Genomic DNA, 19715 nt, shown 5'->3' on the forward strand with positions numbered 1-19715 from the left:
TCCTAGACCCTACCATGCTCACAGAGGCACTGATGGAGCTAGTTCCACTCCCGGATTCACTCAGGAAATCACATGTAAAGGTCTTACACAAAGTTTTGAGCACACATGCTCTCAATCAGAAGCCAGACTTGCAAAGGTCAGTGAGCTACATGGTCTGTACTGCGATATTGCCCATTTGAGGGGATAGAGGCAAGTGACACTTAGCTTTGTCCTGGGGTTTGTAGCTAAGACTCAAAATCTGGCTGTAGCAGATCCTAGATTTGGGCCGTTCCTGATTGAGAGTCTCCGTTCTGTAACTGATAACCCATATCAGCTGTTGCTATTGCTTGCGAGGCCACTGAGGAAGTATCTCAAATGGTCTTGAAGCCTTTAAACCTACCTACAGCTCGCCAATCTCCAGCTCACAGCTAGACCTTTAGACAACTCTCCTATTTGCCACTCTCCGATTGCCAGCTAACCAGTTGCCAACTTGCCGATTGTCAGCTCGCCGATCGCCGCCTCCCTGGTCGTCAGCTTGCCAAGCACCGATTCAACGGCTAAAAGATCTCCAGCTTCTTAAAGATTGGGCCGTTCGCCATGGACGTTCGACAACTCATTGTTCGCTGTCTATTTACCTGACAGCTCACCGTTCATCAACTTGATGTTCACTTGCTTGTCGCTCGCAGGCTCGCCATTAGCTGTTTACCAGCTTATGATCATCATTAAGCCTGCTCAGGATCGTCACTAGTCAGATCTCCTCAAGGTTGCTGTAGGAAACAGCAACTACTTCCAGCATCTAATGGTTAACCTTGGATACTTTGCCTTCCCAGGTAAAGACACTTCCGGAAAGAACCCTTCTGTCAGAGACCCTTACCGGTACTTCATTGACGCATGGGCTTCCCAAGAGTCTCTCTTCGGAGAGTACTCTAATCTAGACGGCATAGATCGTCTTCTCACCTCTCTTGGTCTTATGCTATTTCGGTAGCCCTCCCACGTAGAGTTGAAGGAGCTGCTCCCGTGAGTCTCTCTTTAGAGAGTACTCCCATCTAGAGGAAATTGGTAATTTTTTCACTTCTGTGTTAGGCTTATGCTTCTTTGGTAGCCCTCCCTTGTAGAGTTGAAGTTCAATGCAGATTTTGTTCTGGGAACCTAACCCAGCACAACCCCAACAATGACTGGGGTCATGCGCGAGCGCTAATCTTAGCGATTAATACCCCTCACCTTTTGGGTTTAGTTCGTTTCTCACAAACAGGGTTTCTTTGGTTTTTGAAGTTTTCATTTTCTGCGAACTTCGAAGAACCCGCATTCATGTAGCCAGGTTTCTTTAATGAATTCAGCATGTTCGTGGACGTTCATCCCTCAGGAACGTACGTTCTTCACCTACACTTCGTTCCTACTACAGAATAGTTTATGGGCCATGTGCCTCAAGGACCAGGTTGCTGCTTCAGCTGCTACCTCCTCCCTTGTTTCACCTATGGTATAGGATTACCTTTGCATGGATAGCAACTGTGCTAGTTATGCAGTCTCCTGTAGCAAATTGGATCTCGGACGTGGTTGTGTAGGCAAATTCTTTGAGTATCCCCCCCCCTGCATTAGGAGGCACAACCTCATGTGGTTACCACCCCCCTCATTCTCTCGTTCTTAGAGAATTTAATTCAGTGCAGTCTAGCGCAACATCTGAGGCAACTTAATTAATTGCTAGAATTCCGGTCAACCCTGGGATGGGTAACCTTCTAGAACGACAGAGGTTGTTGGCATCTTGTGTTCTCACGGTCTCCGTCGGCCTATACGCCCTCGGACCTTCGTGTGAGCACATTCAACCTCTATTCACAAAATCCTTTCCCGGAGAAACATATTTGCCCTAACACTTCACTATACTTAGTCTTTTTGTGAACTCGGTCAATGGCTCTTTTATGTAACCGGAGCCCTCCCTTTGGCCGCAGTTGTTCAAAAGGATATCTTCCTTTCTCACCCTAGAGTGAGGTTTTTTTCAGTAATGGAAAAAATCCTCCTACAGCTCAAAATACTTGGGTCATGTTTTTTGCCAAGGACAGAGTCCACATCCAAGCCACAAGAGATACTCATTTGTCTCTTCCATCCTCCTTTAGAAGTTGGGTAGCGGTCACTCTTTATCTTCACAATCTGAACATTTGGTCTCGTAAGAAGATGCGGTTCATCAAGATACTGCTGAGCTTCTTTGGTCATTTCTTTCAGAAGTCTCCACTTTTAGCCTCTCATCTAGGAATGAATTTAATCATCTATCCCTGTCATGCAAGGGGAAGGCTCGCGATCATACAAACAGTTAGCCTCTGGCTTCCTGTACAAGATCGACCACTAGGACTGATACTCCTAGTCCTCTTTTCGTGGTTTTTACCCTAAGGTCAACCTTCCCCCTCAGGATCAGCCTTGTTTCCGAAGACTTCGGACGACTGGCTTAACCTAAGAGTCTTGAGCTCCTCCGTGACATTTCCTCGAGTTAACCACAATCTGAGGATTGGAGTAATCTCAAGAGAGACCCGACTGTCATAGCGAATACGAGTATCCATAGACATGGTCATCAGCCAGCAGAAACTTCCACTGGTTCAACAAGACTGCATCAGTCTCCGTCGAATCCAACCTCTTTAGGAACACCCAGATCCCAGGTCCTTTGCCACCATGGATCTTCCTTTCCTTTGGTTCTCTACGAGATCCAACCAAGAGGCTGTCCTGATAAGGAGGTTGAGAATCTCATCCAGGGAGTCAATTTCCTTGGTTTTCCCGGATTTGACGTTTCCCATGGAAGCATCAAAGAAAAGGGGGGGGAGCACATACAGTACCACCTGTCCTCAGGGCTATGGTCCGAGCACGAGTAGTACCATCTCTTAATGTCCTAGAAAGGCATCTTCTTCTCTCGGGAAGATTTGCCTAGGGTGACGGCAGTGATTCATCTGTTTTCCCTTTCATGGGAAACACTTCCTGCTCCTAAGTGGTCTCCCCTTAGGGGGATCCTGTCAATGGGTTTTGAAATTTAATCAATCAACCCCTTCTACGGGATACTTCCTCCTTTGCCCTCTGTTCAGAGGCCTTCCTATGGGAAGCAGCATGGATAACAATGACAGGCATTGATCTTCTTCCTGAGGAAGAAAGACTGCGTTCACCTATTAGGCTCCCTTTTTATTTTAGGGAAAATTACATCACACCACCACCGAGCAGGTCTCTTCGGCAGTCTTAACTCATTAAGAAACTCGGCTAGCACACCAGACTCGTCTTGCCTAACAGACCTATCACGTCCAGTGATGAGTCTACAACATCGGAGAACCAATTGAGGACTTCCTTTAGGACTAGATGCTGCGAGGTGAGGATCGTGTAAGGCTTCTCTCTTTTCTCGTGGGTGTAATTCTGGTAATAAACCCCCAAAATTGCTATCGAGAGGAAGGCTGCTCCTAGACTTAGGGGACAGGAGTCCATTGCTCGTTCCTCGAACATCTCCTGACTGGAAGAATATGCCTTTCTTCCTTGTCTCCAATCATCGCTCTTCAGAGTTTGAGCCTACCTACCCGTAGTCGGGTAATAAAGACCCTCTATGGGGCATGGGTTGCTCCCTTTGGTCCCAGGGGTGCCCCTCAATGACACAGGACCCCTACACATCAGAAATTCACCTGATCCAGAGGACAGGTCTCTCCTAGTGTTACCCTCGACCAAGAGAGAAGGTACACCCTATGGGTCGCCCTCAATGTCTCTCACTCACGGCGAAGAACCAAGTAACATCCATCTTTTTTCCAGACAGTTGAACCTCAGATTCAAGACTGCTAGTGATTAACTTGAAGTTATACCTCGAGGAAGATACAATAGCTCACCCCAAAGGTTCGGCACGCCTCCCCAACACTAGGAGGGTCAAAGGAGGCCAATCAGGAAATTGTTCGTGACTGGGACCCACGGAGTCATATACCAGTCATTGAATCCTTCTCCTTCTCCTCCTTATAGAGGTGACCCAGAGCTCATTATGTTTTAGGGTGGAATTCGCCCGTAACTTTCACAAACAGTTACTTTCTGATGCAGGCCATGCCACTGGCAAGGTGAAAGCATTTCTGAATTCACATCCCCCCTTTCCTGCAAGAAGTGACCCACAGTAGCATGCAGACGTTCACCATTACCCCTGTTTTGGCTACAAAATAAATGGTTTATAACACCTCGACCTCCTTGATGGACAAGTAGTAGATGGTGAGGGCAGAGTTAACCAAGGATAAATGATAAAGAATGACTGGCTCTCTCGTTCTTTCATCTTCCTCCACCCCACTCTATGATACAACAGCTCCAGTTGTACTCTGGAAGGTTGAGCTCCACTGTCTGCAAGTATAACCATTTCCCTAGTGTAACCTAGTATAGGTTAATATACTTATAGCGTCCCATACCCCTTGGCGAGGTGGGATTGGATACCGTTCTTGGTTACTTCTTAGATTCGTACGCTTCTGAAAAGGTGTTTCATAGACTTGTCACACTGCTAGCATCAATCATTGACTAAAATTGATCAACCTGCTAACCGTGCTTTGCACGTCTAGTTTAGTCAGGTGCCAGGGTTGCTCTCTGTTACATGCAAAGCATACGAGAAAACTAATGGTCAAAGACCAACCAGTTGGTCAGGACTTCCGCCCTCCTAATGGGTGAGTCATCCCTATTAAATAGTGTAAGGTTTGTTAGTGAAGAAAAAAATAACAAATCTGGAAGTAATTTGTATCTTTCCTAACGTACAAACCTTTAGCTATTTAATCAAATTGTCCTGCCTGCAATCAAAAGTGATCAGAATCCACAGGTGTGTGTGAGAGGGATGGTTACCTCAACTACCCTTCCTACCCCCTAGTTAGCAGTAGGGTAGTTCCACCTCACTAAAACGTCTTATGGCTAGTTTCTGCTTTGCCGAAAGGATAATCCCATCCATATCAATTAGCTAAAGGTTTGTATATTAGGAAAAATACAAATTACTTCCATATTTGTCATGTTTGGAAATAATTTTCTATTTTTCGTAACTATTGTATACAAACCTTGAGCTTTTTACACATACTGGTCCCACCCTCATCTTCCCCCAAGAAGTCCTGTGCAATATCAAAATGCTATTTGTTCCGTTACTGGAATACAAACCTACGTTATTTATTAGGGGCTATTTCTTTTAGCGAAGCTGAGAGGATGAGCCATTAAAATTTTAGCGAGGATTAACTACCCATTCCACAAGTTAGGGGGGGGGGTAGGGGGTAGTTTGCTACCGCTCTGGCTCACACACCGGTGATTTAGCTCACTTTGCTTTTAGCTCGGATGGTGTACGGTCATTGCCGTTCTTCATCCTTCGCCAATTTTTGGACTGCCATTAATTACTTTTGTTTGTGCTTTCTCTTTGATTAGTGTGTGTGTGTTGACTTCTGCGACCATGCGTACTTGCCCTGGACTTGAAGGTCGGCCCTGCAGAACCTTCATATCAGCTGTGGACATCTTTCGCCACACCCTTTGTCCCCTCTGCAGAGGTCAACGGTGCAATAGTAACAACAGGTGTAGTGAGCGTTGGGAGTGGTCTGCCTCCCAGTGGGAAAGGTTTGGGCGACAGCAGAAGAAGATGTCAAAGCGGGATATTTCTCTTTCGAAGGTTTCTTTGAAAGGGTAAAAACCCAAGACTTCTTCTTCCGCTTTCCGACCGTCCTCCAAAGCTCCTGCTTGTTCCGGGAGACCGTTGAGTAGTAGCATAGATCCTTTAATATACTGGCAACCCCGGTCCTCAGGAGATGGTGTTGCTTCCCCTAGTAAAACGACCCCACTTCTTCCGGGTGAGGCCTTATCTCTGTCTTCTTTTTTACTGGTGTGGTCATCCTTGGGGCTTCCAGGTCCACCCTCCAAGGACTCCTTGCTGTGCTTCTTCATTCGTGGTGCTAGTGCGCAGCTATCGTCAACTTCGGAGTTAGATCCTCTGTCGTGCGTCGACGTTGTAGTGTCTGAGATGTCTTCTGTGGCCGCTGCAGACACCCCTATACCTTCAGATTCTCCAGCTGTTGCTGCCAATCTGTTCCCCCATTCCTGTTCATCCTTCGAGGGGAACTTAGTCTTCTGTCTCTCCTGCGAGTGTTTCTCCTCCTTGGGGAGTTCACTTATAGAGACTCCTCTATGGTGTACTGCTGCTTCTAGAAGTCAGCTTGCTGATCCCCGGCCCTGAGAGGGCGTCTTCGACGCAGAGCTCGCCCTCTGCTTCACGTTAGAGGTGACCCTTCACCATCGGGGAAAAGGTGTGTTTTCGGCTCTTCAGGCTCATCTTCGCAGCTGTCTCCCGCAGAGGAGCCTCCGCTTCAGTCGACTTCAGGCCCTCGACCTTCCGTTCCTAGACCTTCTGATGACCCAGCCGCTAGTCCTCAGACTTCGGCCCTGGACTCTTCTGCGGATAGTTCGCAATCCGTATTCGGAGGATGTTCGCCCTTTCAAAGGGCACATCCCTGTTCCAGACCATCCTTTATACCAACCTGCTGACCTGCCTTCACCCTTCCTGTGTTCTGTTCATCATCTGCCTGCTCATGCTGCACCTCCAAAGTGTTTAGCTGCGTGCCAATGCTCTCCAGCGTGCCAGTGCCCTTCAGTGCACCTTCACCGGCATCACATCAGCACCCTCCAGCACTTCAACGCTCACCAGAGTGTCATTACTATCCAACACATCAGCACCCTTCGGTGTATCAGCACTCGCCTGCTCGTCAGCGCCTTCAAATGCCCCAGCCTTCTCATGATCGCCGGCACTCTCCAGCGCATTCTTGCCATTTCGAGGACCAGCGGTTGCCACCTCGCCAGAGCACTTTCGCTCGCCAGTGCAACAGCGCTCTCCAACTCGTCAGTGTTCCCCTGCGCAGCTGTGCTCTCCTACACGGCAGCACTCATGCGCAGCGACCTTCTCCTGCATGTCAGTGCTTTCCAACTTGCAAGCGCTCTCCTGCACACCAGCTTTCTCCTAAGCGCCAGCACTCTCCTGTGCACCAGCACTCTCCTTTGTGCCAGCGCTCTCCAACTCGCCAGCGCTCACCTGCGCACCAGCGCCTTACTGCGCGCAAGCGTGCTCTGTTTCGCCAGCCCTTACCAGCACGCCAGTGCTCTCCTGCCCACCTGTGCCAAACCTCAGAGCAGGTTCTCCCGGCTTCAAAACACCATAAGCATAAGGAACTTCACAATAGAGATTGTGACAGGTCACCGTCACCCCATTCCCCTCCTCTCAAACGCATTACAGCACGACCATTGGGGAAAGGGAAAGGATGCTCCATAGAAGGGTTCAAGATCCCGAAGAGTCGATCTTCAAAGGTAGACCCACCACCGCAAACATCGTTAGAGACTCCTCACAGGGAACCTTTGGTCCCTTTCCCTTCAGGGGATCTTTCTGACAGTGTATTAGTCAGCAAGCAGCCTAGGTTCATTTCCATGGTTAGAACAGTAGTGCAAGCCTTCCGGCCTGCCATGTCATCTCGCTCTTCAGTGACCTCCCATCCAACGACACCAGCAGATCTACTGTGAGGAATCTTGGCTTCTCCCCTGAAGAGGAAAAAAGGAGTGTCAGATGCAGTTACATCCCCTAAGGTTAAACTAACTCCTGTTAGGCCTTTAAGGCCTGTCCTCCCAGTCTCTCCCGCTGGACACTGTCCTACCTCACCTCCGCTGAGGAAGTAGCGCTAGGCTCAGACTTCCTCCCTTCCACCTTCTGAGGAAGTTTCTCCTCGCACAGAGAGTTCTTCACCACCAACGGAAGTCAGGAGAGACTGTCAAATCCGGCCTTTGATGCTTAAGTCCTACCTCCTTTCTCGTAAGGAATCAAAAGACTCCAAGGCTCTTCCAAAGTCCTCTTCATGGACCTCCAGGCCTACAGGAACCACTAGTCACTCCAGGGATGCCCACCCCAAGAGGAGCTCTCTGGTGTGGAAGAAGGAGACTTTGTTGCTAGTCCCACTTTGGAGGGGGAGCAGAAAGAGTCAGAACATGCTTCCTGTTAAGTTCTGATTCTTATTAGGGTACTGAACAGGTTTACCAACCCGAAGATCCCCCCACGAGAGGGCAAAGACACAGTCATAGACCGTTTTCTTGGCACTCAGAAGCCCTCTAGACCAGTACAACCTTGCCCTAGTCTCAAAGGCTAAAGGGTGCCCGGGCTAAGATCGCCCAACAGCCCTCCAAGCTCTCCTTCTCCCAACGTTCCGACTCTAGCGCCAAGCTTCTTCCACCTCCTCGCCTCCCACAGAAGAGATATTTTGAAATTTTGGACGAGCCTCATCCAGCTCTTTGTCTCCATCACTCTATGGAAGAGATCACCAAGGGAGTCTATTTAGAAAGGCGCTCTAGCCATCAGGTCTCGTTCTCAGCATCTGAGATCCTCAAGCAGGAGAAGGTCACGAAGTATGCCATGCAGGCTACTTCGTGGCTTGATCTGTGGCTGGGGACCCTATGAATCCTGGTTTGAACCGAGGATTTCTCCAAGGAACGCACTAGTAAAGCGATGGAAACTTTCCTTCTTTCAAGCACTCGCACCATCGAGTTTCTCGGCCATCAAGTCTCGAACTTATGAGCGAACACCATTCTGAAAAGTCAAGATGCAGTGTCAGATAGATTCCATCAGCAGGTCCTGAATACCGAGATTGCTAGGCTCAGGAACTCCTCTTTAGAGGGATCCTTTCTGTTTGAGGAAAAGGACGGACATTTTGACGAGAGATGGAGGAAGTCCCATCAGGACTCCCTCCTCCATAGGTGTTTGACATCCAAGCCCTATAAACCACCAGCTCCTCAGCAGTCCCAGCCAACGAAGATCGTGACGAACAAGAGAGCAGCAAAGACAGTGGTTTTTAAAAGCCTTTTGTGACCAAAGAAGGGAAAGGCACTAAGTCCTCCAGGGAAGGAAAATTTCCTAGAGGGAGCGGCCAAGGCCGCAAAAGCTAGAAAAGGCATTCGCCCCACTTGTCCACCAGTGGAGGGGGATGCCTACAAAGTTGCTGGGAAAGGTGGAAGCAACTTGGTGCGGAGCCCTGGACAATCTCCATTATTCATTCAGGGTATCACATCCCCTTCACAACATCTCCCCTCCCCTAATCAGGAATCCAGTGTCAGTAGACTCCTTTGTGATGAGATCAGCAAAGGAACTAGCCCTCCGGGCAGAAGTCTAGACCCTGTTGAAGAAGGGCCCTCTCCAAGAGGTCCTCGACAAGTCCCCAGGCTTCTTCAGTCGACTCTTTCTTGTGAAAAAGGCGTCTGGAGGCTGGAGACCCGTCATTGACCTCTCAGCTCTGAACAAGTTTGTCAAGCAAACTGTTGAGCATGGAGACAGCATACACAGTAAGACAAACAGTAAGACCATGGGACTTCATGTGCACAATGGACCTAAAGGATACGTACTTCCAGATCCCAATCCATCCGTCTTCAAGGAAGTACTTAAGATTCAGCCTAGACAACAGGAAATACCAGTTCAAGGTGCTGTGCTTCGGTTTTTCCACAGCAGCTCAAGTCTTCACCAGTGAGTTCACCCTAGTATCATCTTGGGCACTCAGGATTGGCATCCGTCTCCTCCGTTATCTAGATGACTGGCTAATCCTAGCGGACTTGGTGTTAACCCTTCTTCAACACCGAGACAGACCTCTGAGGCTTTGACAAGATCTGGGGATCATGGTAAACCTTGATAAGTTTGCTATGCTTCTTACGCAGAGACTGGTATACCTAGGCATGATAGTAGACACCAATCTCCACAAAGCCTTCCCATCAGACGACATGATAATTCGGCTGAGAAAGGTCGCAAGACCCTTTCTCAGACGGGAAGAACTTCCACCCCAGACGTGGCTACGTCTTCTCGGACACCTTTCATCCCTGGCCTGTCTATTTCCTAACGGTCGCCTCAGGATTCGATCTCTCCAGTGGCGACTCAATTCCTGGTGGAATCAGGCTTTTGACTCCCTGGACATATTGATCCCCATGGGATCAGCGGAACAGACGGACCTTGAATGGTGGGTGTCAGAAGACGAGAACCTACGAAAGAGAGTAGATCTTGTCCTCCCCCCAGATTTGATGGTGTTCTCAGACACTTAAAAAAAAAAGGGTGGGAGCCCACGTGCTGCAGCACACAACCTCAGGCCTCTGGTCAGAGTCAGAAGAGTACCTCCACATAAATTTCTTAGAGATGAAGGCTATCTTTCTGGCCCTTCAACAGTTCCACCAGTCCCTGGCGGGCCATTCAGTGGTGGTGACGAGCAACAGTACCACAGTAGTGGCTCACATCAACAATCAAGGAGGTACCTTTTTGTAGCCCCTATCCTGTCTGGCAGAAGAGGTGCTTAGATGGGCCGAGATTCACTCGATACCATTATCGGCAAGCTTCATTTCAGGAAAGAGGAATGTACTCGCCAACAACCTGAGCAGAGGATCTCAGATAGTTAGTACCAAGTGGTCCTTGGATGATCTAGTAGCCAATAAAGTCCTGACTTTGTGGGGTTCTCCAACTGTTGATCTCTTCGCAATGGCCCTGAAATTCAGGCTTCTGTTGTTGTACTGCTCCCCTGTCCCAGACCCCAAGGCTCCCTGGCAGGATGCATTCCACCAACGGTGGGACAACATCGGCGTTTACGCCTTTCCCCCGTTTGGTCTGATGAGGAGGGTACTCAACAAGGCCAAAATATCGGTCAACCTCTTGATAACTCTCATAGCTCCGCTATGGCATCATGCGGAATGGTTTCCGGACCTTCTTCAACTCCTGACGGAGTATCCAAGAGAACTCCCTCCATGAGACGATCTACTCAAACAGCCACATGCCAAGATCTTTCCCAAAGCCATGCCTGGAGACTATCCAGCATCTTCTCACTCAAAGAGGATTTTCGCAACAAGTTGCAAGCAGGATGTCTGGATATCTGCAGAAATCATCAGCAGCTGTCTACCAGACAAAGTAGAAAGTCTTCTGTCGTTAGTGTCGTGGAAGGGGTATCTCATCTCTCCTCTTGATGCCACTATTCCACTGTTCCACTAATAGCGGAGTTCCTCGTGTATGTGCGTGAAGAAGTATGCCTTTCAGTCTTGGCAGTTAAAGGATATCGCTCAGCCTTAAGCCTAGCCCTTAGACTTCACAGAACGGATATATCCTCATTGTTAGAACTTTCCTTACTCATATGGAGTTACGAACTTACCTGTCCTCAGTCTGAAGTGAGACTCCCCCATGGAATGTGGTTCGAGTTCTCAGGTCTCTAAAGAGACCTCCCTACGAACCATTACGCCAGGCAACAGATCGCCACCTCACTTGAAAGACAGTGCTCCTGCTAGCTTTGGCTTCGGCCAAGCGAGTTAGTGAACTTCATGGTCTCTCATAAGACATTGCCCATTCAAGGGGATGAGGAGAGGTAACATTCGGCTTCGTCCCTTAGTTTGTAGCCAAGACTCAGAAGCCGGGAGTAGCAGATCCCCGATTCGACTCCTTCGGGATTTTGAGTCTCCACTCTGTAACTGATAACCCTGATCATCTCTTACTCTGCCCAGTGAGGAGTTTGAGGCTGTACCCCAAGAAAACGGCCGCAGCCCGTCGCCGTGTGTCTGCACTTTTCATCAGCACGGGGAGGAACAAGAGGAGGGACGCCATCTCTGCCTGGATTCGCAAGGTCATAGGCCATGCCCTGAAATTGGACTCTCCTCCTCCTCATTGCGCCAAAGCCCACCATGTCAGGGGCATAGCTACGTCTCTGGCATTTAAGAGAAACTTTTCTGTGATGTAGGTTCTACAGGCTGGAGTGGAAACGTCAGAATACGTTCACAGCCCACTACCTGCAAGACGTGACCCAAAGAAAGCTTAATAGGTTCTTTATCGGCCCTGTGGTGGCTGCACAACAGCTGGTATAATACCTTAAGCTCCTTATCGGACAAGTAGCAGAAAGTTGAGGGCACCGTTACCTGGTTTTAGTGTGCAATATGAAAAAGTTTGACTGGCTCTTATTCTTTTCTTCATTCTCCCCTCTCTTGGGGAAAGCAGCATCCTGGGTTCTCTGCATAAGCTGACCTCAAATCACTGCAGGAAGCATGGTTTCTTCCTTGTGGCGAATTCGAATTGGGAAAGTCCTGGTTACATCAGTTTTTCCTACAAAGACTCGGACTAACTTTTATGTGGACAGTCACACTTCTATACATCTCAACACACAGTTTGCATAGGCCACGGACCTTGCGGAGCAAGGTTTAGTGAGGTGCAGGGACCTCTCTTTTTTTTTTTTTTTTTTTTTTTTTTTTTTTTTTTTTTTTTTTTTTTTTTTTTTTTTGTACAGACCCATTCAAAATAAGGAGCCCCCTGGTAAAGCAAAAAGCCAGTTTAGCAGGAACGTCCACCTTCCTAATGGGTGAGTCCCCCCTAATAAATAGCGTAGGTTTGTATTCCAGTTACGGAACAAAGGATAAATTCGTAGATAATTTGTATTTTTCAATATTTAACTTAGCCGGTGATTATAAAGCTGCAACTCTGTTGCCCGACAGACAACTCTACGGTAAAAACTTGCCAGCGATCGCTACACAGGTTGCGGGTGTGCCCAACAGCGCCATCTGTCGTCCAGATACCCAGTACTCAATGTAAACAAAGACTCAATTTTCTCTCTGTCAAGCTATCGACAAGACGTACTTACTCGCTGTTGCTAAACTGGAGTTTTTTCACAACTAATTGGTGAAGTACTTTATTCTAGTTTTGAGCTTTTGCTATGAAGGTGTTTTATCTTCATCTTAAATCTTGAATTCGTTTTGGATAGATTTAATTATGGTGACAAAGAGAGTATGGGCTTTCTTTCACTTTTAAATGGCCGGCCCTTCCCTTAGACGGAAGTGTGTTTAGGCTTTTAGTAATTATATCACGTTATAGATTTTCCTCTATATTTTTTATATCTCTCCGCCTTTATTAGGCCTCTTCGATTAACTTTCCATTTATTATAAACATATAAAAATAATTTTAATGTTTTGTTTATATAGACCTTTCCTGAGAGTAGGCGGTCCTAACTTGGAAACCGAAGTTAATCAACGTTGAGCCCTTTATATCGTAATTAGCTTTTAAAGAGCTAAGGATTTAAAACTTTTTAAATGTAATATTTTATGAAAGAATTTCTTTGATAGTCTTCGTACTGTTTTCAAAGATGAACTAACGTTTAGTTTATTTATGCTACGCAGTTGTTGACGTTCAGGACGTTCAACATGCGCTCTATTGTTACGATAGAGAGAGAGAGTGTATCACGGTTTCACTTTGCAGTAAGAGTAAATCGATTCTGACGTTTTGTTCATTCTTTCTTAGCTTAAATGTTTTAAATTCTATTTTAAAGGAACTTTTTATTTGAAAAACCTTTCAGTTTTTTCCTTTAGTCAAATAACATGTTTTTTTTTTACGAAATATAATTGGGCTCTTCTCTTAGGTGCGAAATCAAGAGAGAAAGAGAGAGAGATAGAGACGGAGGGAGAGAGAGGAGAGAAAACGTTCCGTTCAAGCGGGTAACGTTTTTTTCGAGTTGCTCTCGTCCCTAGTCGCTGTACGGGGAAGAAGGATAAAACGTTTTAGTTTTTTATTCTCGTCCCCAGGCTATGTGCGGTGAGAGATTGAAAACGTAGTTATATGAACTAGTGTTTAGTCTCTTTCCCAGCCACTGATTTTTTTTTATCTTAAAATATGTTTTCTGTTTTTTTGCTGGTATTAATGAGCTTGCATTATACGACTGTTTTCGCAATTACTACCTTTTAATGAAGGGTAGAATTGCGTGTTTCAGGTAGAAATCAGTAAAAGTTTCGATTTCAGTGAAATAAGTGCAAAACAGAAAATCGAAGTGATAAAGTGATATGCGCAAAGTGTTACAGTGTTGCGTCCGAGGGTTCGTCTGTTCGTGCCTGTCGTTCACCTAGTCCGGGACCTCTTACATGCTCCCAAGCCCAGGGGAGAAGTAATGTCAAACGACTTATGGGTTCGAGAGGCCTTGACCAACGAACAGACGTTTTCCCTCTATGGTATCGGGTGTATCTTACCAAGATCTCCCCTACCATAAAACGAGAGAGACGTTGTTTTTCCTCGTCATCCGAAGGCTTTTCGCATAAGAAACCTGTCACAAGGTGTCGAAGCCCTTAAGCGAAAGTCAGTCCTTTCAGGACAGGTCCAGCGTCCTGGTTACAACCATTAGGATAGCTCTGACCCTATGCAGTCATCGGATAACTGCTCGCCGCCTAACAAAAGCGTAACACAGACTCCGAGAGTCTTTTTTTGTAGGCAAAGTGTTGCGGTCACAGACGTTACCCTCGTCTCTTACCACAACCATTTCCGTTGATCCTTAATGGGTTGTATGGCAAGACATGCAGTATATGCTTGCCTCCCTTATGGAAGACTATTCTGCTGATTAGTCCGTTGAGTCTAGCCGTTTATCTCATCGATATCCTGGATTTCAGCCAACCTAACGTTCCTTTGTGCTTACTGTTGACGTTGGCGTAGCTTAGTCACGTCAGTCAGGTTGTTTAGAACCACACTCGATGCTGTCTCGTGTGGTTTTTCAGCCGCATTTGGACGTTAGGCCACTTGCTGATGCTCCTGTTGACGTTCAAGACGTTCACTAACAATCGGAGTTGACTTGTTTTGACGCTGTGCATCAACCTCCGCATTCTAGAGTTGTTTTGGCTGCTCAGTCTAGGCAGTCAAAGCAGTCTCGAGTGGACGCTGTTCGTCATCACGCACCTGTTGTGGTTGACAGTTCAGTTGTTGACAGTTCACAGACTGTCAAGCAGTTACATGACGTTGCGTTCTGGTCCGCTACTAATGCACCAGTGAGTGTGGACTCTGCTTGTAAAGCATTGCCACCACGGTAGGTCTCTCCCTTGCTTGAGACTCAGCTTTTATCGGATAAGGTTCCTTCAGATGAGGAAGTTGCTGTTCCCCCTCCTACTGATATTCCCTTGAGGACTCTGTCAGATGGAGAGGAGCCTAAAGCTGCTTAGCCTCCTATGGACTTTAATTAAATCATGATGATTTTGTTAAGGATCTTTGTCCGGATCTTTTTGTAACTGCTGCTCCTCGTTCGCCTAAACGTCAGAGCTTACACTAGGCCTAGCTACTTCGAAGCCGTTGTTTTTAAGCTAGTGCTCTCTCGCTCTCCTAGAGAGCTTTACGTTGGCTAGGCGACTGGTTTTTCACCAGGAGGAGTTTGGGGGATACAGCCTTTGCTTTCCCTTCTTTTAAAACTGGTTTATAGAGCAAGAGTCTGATATGACACGAGAGAAGTTCTCGGCTTGGGAGTTCATGCCTCTGCCCAGATAGACTTCTCAATTCTCGTAGACTCTCCCTGGCGCCTGGCCAGGAGACGCTCCAAGTTGTTTACAGGTCAACTTCACAGCTGTTTTCGAGCCTTTGAAGTTTTGCTGTACAATTATGTCACGCATAACAAGGCTTTCAGGGATGGTAAACGGTACCGCCTCAGTCGCTAACCCCGTCTGTTGCCACACCTGCTCCCGTAGACCCTAAATGGGCTTTGCTGCAAGACATGCAGTCCAAGCTTGCGTTCTTGATAGAGGACTTTAATGCGGAGAAGGTTGCTTCTGGCCAACAACCTTCCAACCGGTCGGTTGTGCGCCCTGTTGACGCTGAGGTAACCTACTCGCGTCTGCCAGTTGAGGTGGTTCCTCCACCGATGCCACCCAGTGTGGGTTGCCAGCCGCACGTTGACGTTAAGCGACGCTCGGAGGTGGTTGTTGACGTTCAGGACGTTCAACAACCAGCAGAGGTGACTTGTTTTGACGCAGTGCGTCAACCTCAGCAACCCGGTAGGGTGTTGACTGCACAACCCAGACGGTCTAGACAGTCTCGGGTTGACGCTGTGCTTCCTCGCGCACCCATGGTTGTTGACAGTTCACAGACTGTGCAGCAGTTCCATGATATTGCGTCCGGCTCCGTCACGCATCCACCAGTGCGACCGGACTCAGCGAGCCAGACGTTGCCCACTCCGTTGCCGTTTCCTCATCAGTTTTCGGATGAGGAACCCTCTGATGAGGACGTTGCTGAACAACAAGACGATCAGCCCCCAGAATAGATCAAGCCCTGCTATCCATCCAGAAGATGCTGAAGAAGGAACGCTGCTCAGTCAGGCTGTGGATGAGTCTGGTAGGGACGCTGTCATCCGTGGAACAATTTGTGTCACTAGGAAGACTACACCTCCGTCCTCTTCAATACCATATAGCTTTTCACTGGAAAAAGGACAAGACGCTAGAAGCGGTCTCGATCCCGGTTTCCGAAAAGATAAAGTCTTGTCTGACTTGGTGGAAGGACAATATCAACCTAAGAGAGGGTCTTCCACTGGCTGTTCAGACTCCCAACCACGTTCTCTTCTCGGACGCATCGGACGTGGGCTGGGGCGCGACACTAGACGGTCGGGAATGCTCAGGACTATGGAACTCGAGTCAGAGGAGCATGCATATCAACTGCAAGGAGCTGTTGGCAGTACATCTGGCCTTGAAAAGCTTCAAGTCTCTCCTTCGAGGCAAAGTGGTGGAAGTTAACTCGGACATCACCACGGCCTTGGCGTACATCTCCAAACAAGGAGGTACCCACTCACTGACGTTGTACGAGATCACAAGGGACCTGCTCATCTGGTCAAAAGGTCAAGACATCTCCCTAGTAACGAGGTTCATCCAAGGCGACTTGAACGTCATAGCAGATTGTCTCAGTCGGAAAGGGCAAGTTATTCCAACCGAATGGACCCTCCACAAGGATGTGTGCAAGAGACTTTGGGCCACTTGGGGTAAAACCATCCATAGATCTCTTTGCAACCTCGCTGACCAAGAGGCTTCCAATCTATTGCTCTCCAGTCCCGGACCCAGCAGCAATACATATAGATGCTTTCCTCCTAGATTGGTCACATCTGGATCTCTACGCATTCCCACCGTTCAAGATTGTCAACAAGGTACTGCAGAAGTTCGCCTCTCACGAAGGGACAAGGTTGACGTTAGTTGCTTCCCTCTGGCCCGCGAGAGAATGGTTCACCGAGATACTTCGATGGTTAGTAGACGTTCCACAAGTCTTCCTCTAAGGGTAGACCTTCTACGTCAGCCACACGTAAAGAAGGTACTCCAAAGCCTCTACGCTCTTCGTCTGACTGCCTTCAGTCTATCGAAAGACTCTCGAGAGCTAGAGGCTTTTCGAAGGAAGCAGCCAGTGCGATTGCTAGTGCAAGGAGAGCTTCTTCCATTCGAGTCTACCAATCGAAGTGGGAAGTCTTCCGAGACTGGTGCAAGTCAGTTTCTGTATCCTCGACCAGTACCTCTGTAGCTCAAATAGCTGTTTTTCTCTTATACCTGAGAAAAGGACGATCCCTTTCAGCTCCCACTATCAAGGGCTACAGAAGCATGTTGGCATCGGTCTTCCGGCATAGAGGCTTAAATCTTTCCAAACATAAAGATCTGCAAGACCTCCTTAAGTCTTTTGAGACCACCAAGGAGCGTCGTTTGGCTACCCCTGGATGGAATTTAGATGTGGTACTAAGATTCTTCATATCAGACAGGTTGGAGCCGTTACAATCAGCCTCCCTGAAAGATCTCACCTTAAAGACTCTTTTCCTGGTATGCTTAGCCTCGGCTAAAAGAGTCAGTGAGATTCATGCCTTCAGCAAGAACATAGGATTTTCGTCAGAAAAAGCCACTTGTTCGCTACAACTTGGTTTTCTAGCCAAAAATGAGCTGCCTTCTCGGCCTTGGCCTAAATCTTTCGATATCCCCAGCTTATCGGAGATCGTAGGCAATGAACTAGAAAGAGTCTTATGCCCTGTTAGAGCTCTTAAGTTCTATTTAAAGCGTACTAAACCTTTACAAGGCCAATCTGAAGCTTTATGGTGTTCAGTTAAGAAACCATCCTTGCCTTTGTCAAAGAATGCTTGGTCAGACTTTATCAGATTGTTAATACGAGAAGCTCATTCACATCTGAGTGAGGAAGACCGAACTTTGCTTAAGGTGAAGACGCACGAAGTTAGAGCTGTAACAACTTCCGTGGCCTTTAAGCAAAATATTTCTCTGCAAAGTATAATGGACGCAACCTATTGGAGAAGCAAGTCAGTGTTCGCGTCATTTTACTTGAAAGATGTCCAGTCTCTTTACAAGAACTGCTACACACTGGGACCATTCGTAGCAGCGAGTGCAGTAGTGGGTGAGGGCTCAACCACTACAATTCCCTAATTCCATACCATTTTAATCTTTCTCTTGAAATGTTTTTATTGTTGTTTTTTGGGTTGTCCGGAAGGCTAAGAAGCCTTTCGCATCCTGGTTGATTTGGCGGGTGGTCAAAGTCATTTCTTGAGAGCGCCTAGATTAGGGGTTTTGATGAGGTCCTGTTGTATGGGTTGCAACCCTTGATACTTCAGATCTTAGGGGTCGATCAGCATCCTAAGAGGATCGCGAAGCTCCGTAAGGAAGACGTACTTAAAAGGCAGAGAAATTGTTCAAGTCGACTTCCTTACCAGGTACCTATTTATTTTGTTTTTGTTATTTTGATAAATTCTAAAATGAAATAAAAACTCTTAGCTCATAAAAGTGTAAACATATATTGCTGGTCTCTACCCACCCCCCTGGGTGTGAATCAGCTTTATAATCACCGGCTAAGTTAAATATTGAAAAATGTTATTTTGATAATAAAATAAATTTTTGAATATACTTACCCGGTGATTATAAATTAAAGGACCCTCCCTTCCTCCCCAATAGAGACGCAGTGGGACGAGGAGAAAATTGAGTCTTTGTTTACATTGAGTACTGGGTATCTGGACGACAGATGGCGCTGTTGGGCACACCCGCAACCTGTGTAGCGATCGCTGGCGAGTTTTTACCGTAGAGTTGTCTGTCGGGCAACAGAGTTGCAGCTTTATAATCACCGGGTAAGTATATTCAAAAATTTATTTTATTATCAAAATAACATTTTTCCTAACGATACAAACCTTTAGCTATTTATGCAAACTTACCTGCCAGCCCTATCTCCCTTGAAGTCCTACCTCCAAGTAAAGTGAGCTAAATCACCTTTGTGTGAGTGGGAGCGGTAGTAAGCTACCCGGCCCTACCCCCGCTAACTAGCAGAATGGGCAGTTAACCATCCTAAAATTTTAATGGCTCGTCCTTTCAGCTTCGCTTAAAGTAATAACCCCTAGTAAATAGCTAAAGGTTTGTATCGTTAGGAAAAATACAAATTATCTACGAATTTGTCATATTGTTACTAGAGAGACTGGTCGAACTCCCTCCACTCCGCTAAGTAACAGTGTGTAGTTACACCAAACTTAAAAGTCTTATGACTGGATTCAGGTACTGCTGAAACATATTTCAACTGTAAATAGCTGAAGGTTTCCATAGTTAATAAAGAAATATACAAATTATTCCCAAATTTGTCTTTTTTTTTTTTCTTTTTTTCTTTTGCCTTACGAGAAGGTGAAAAAAAGTAAATTATGGTCCATAATTTTACAATTTTACAAATGTTTGTAAAACTGCTTATGTATTGCACAAAGTTCTATTGAAATTTTCCCAGTCAGTGGTTCTGACCTAAATAAATTATTTATTTAAGTTTGTAGAAGTCTTCAAGCAATGACAAAATATTAAGGCACAAGAATGGATATAATCTGGTCATTGGGTGGGCAAGAGAATATTCTATATACTGTTGTTCAGAGTGCAGTGCATTCATGGCTTTCACAAATGTGTGACTCGGAAAGTTGGTTTTAGGTAGTTCCCAAATTGTATCCTGCAGATGGGTGTTTTTGAGAGCAGTGAGTCTATCT

At 46.8% G+C, this 19715-nt stretch overlaps 1 long non-coding RNA gene across 1 annotated transcript in view; it reads left to right on the plus strand.

Annotated features, from left to right (window-relative positions):
• Positions 1-19715, plus strand: part of LOC137649682 (uncharacterized) — an 80246-nt gene that overhangs the window by 12852 nt on the left and 47679 nt on the right. The window lies entirely within an intron of this gene.

Source organism: Palaemon carinicauda, chromosome 11 (genome assembly GCF_036898095.1).
Source record: "Palaemon carinicauda isolate YSFRI2023 chromosome 11, ASM3689809v2, whole genome shotgun sequence".
In the NCBI taxonomy this organism is placed as follows: domain Eukaryota; kingdom Metazoa; phylum Arthropoda; class Malacostraca; order Decapoda; family Palaemonidae; genus Palaemon; species Palaemon carinicauda.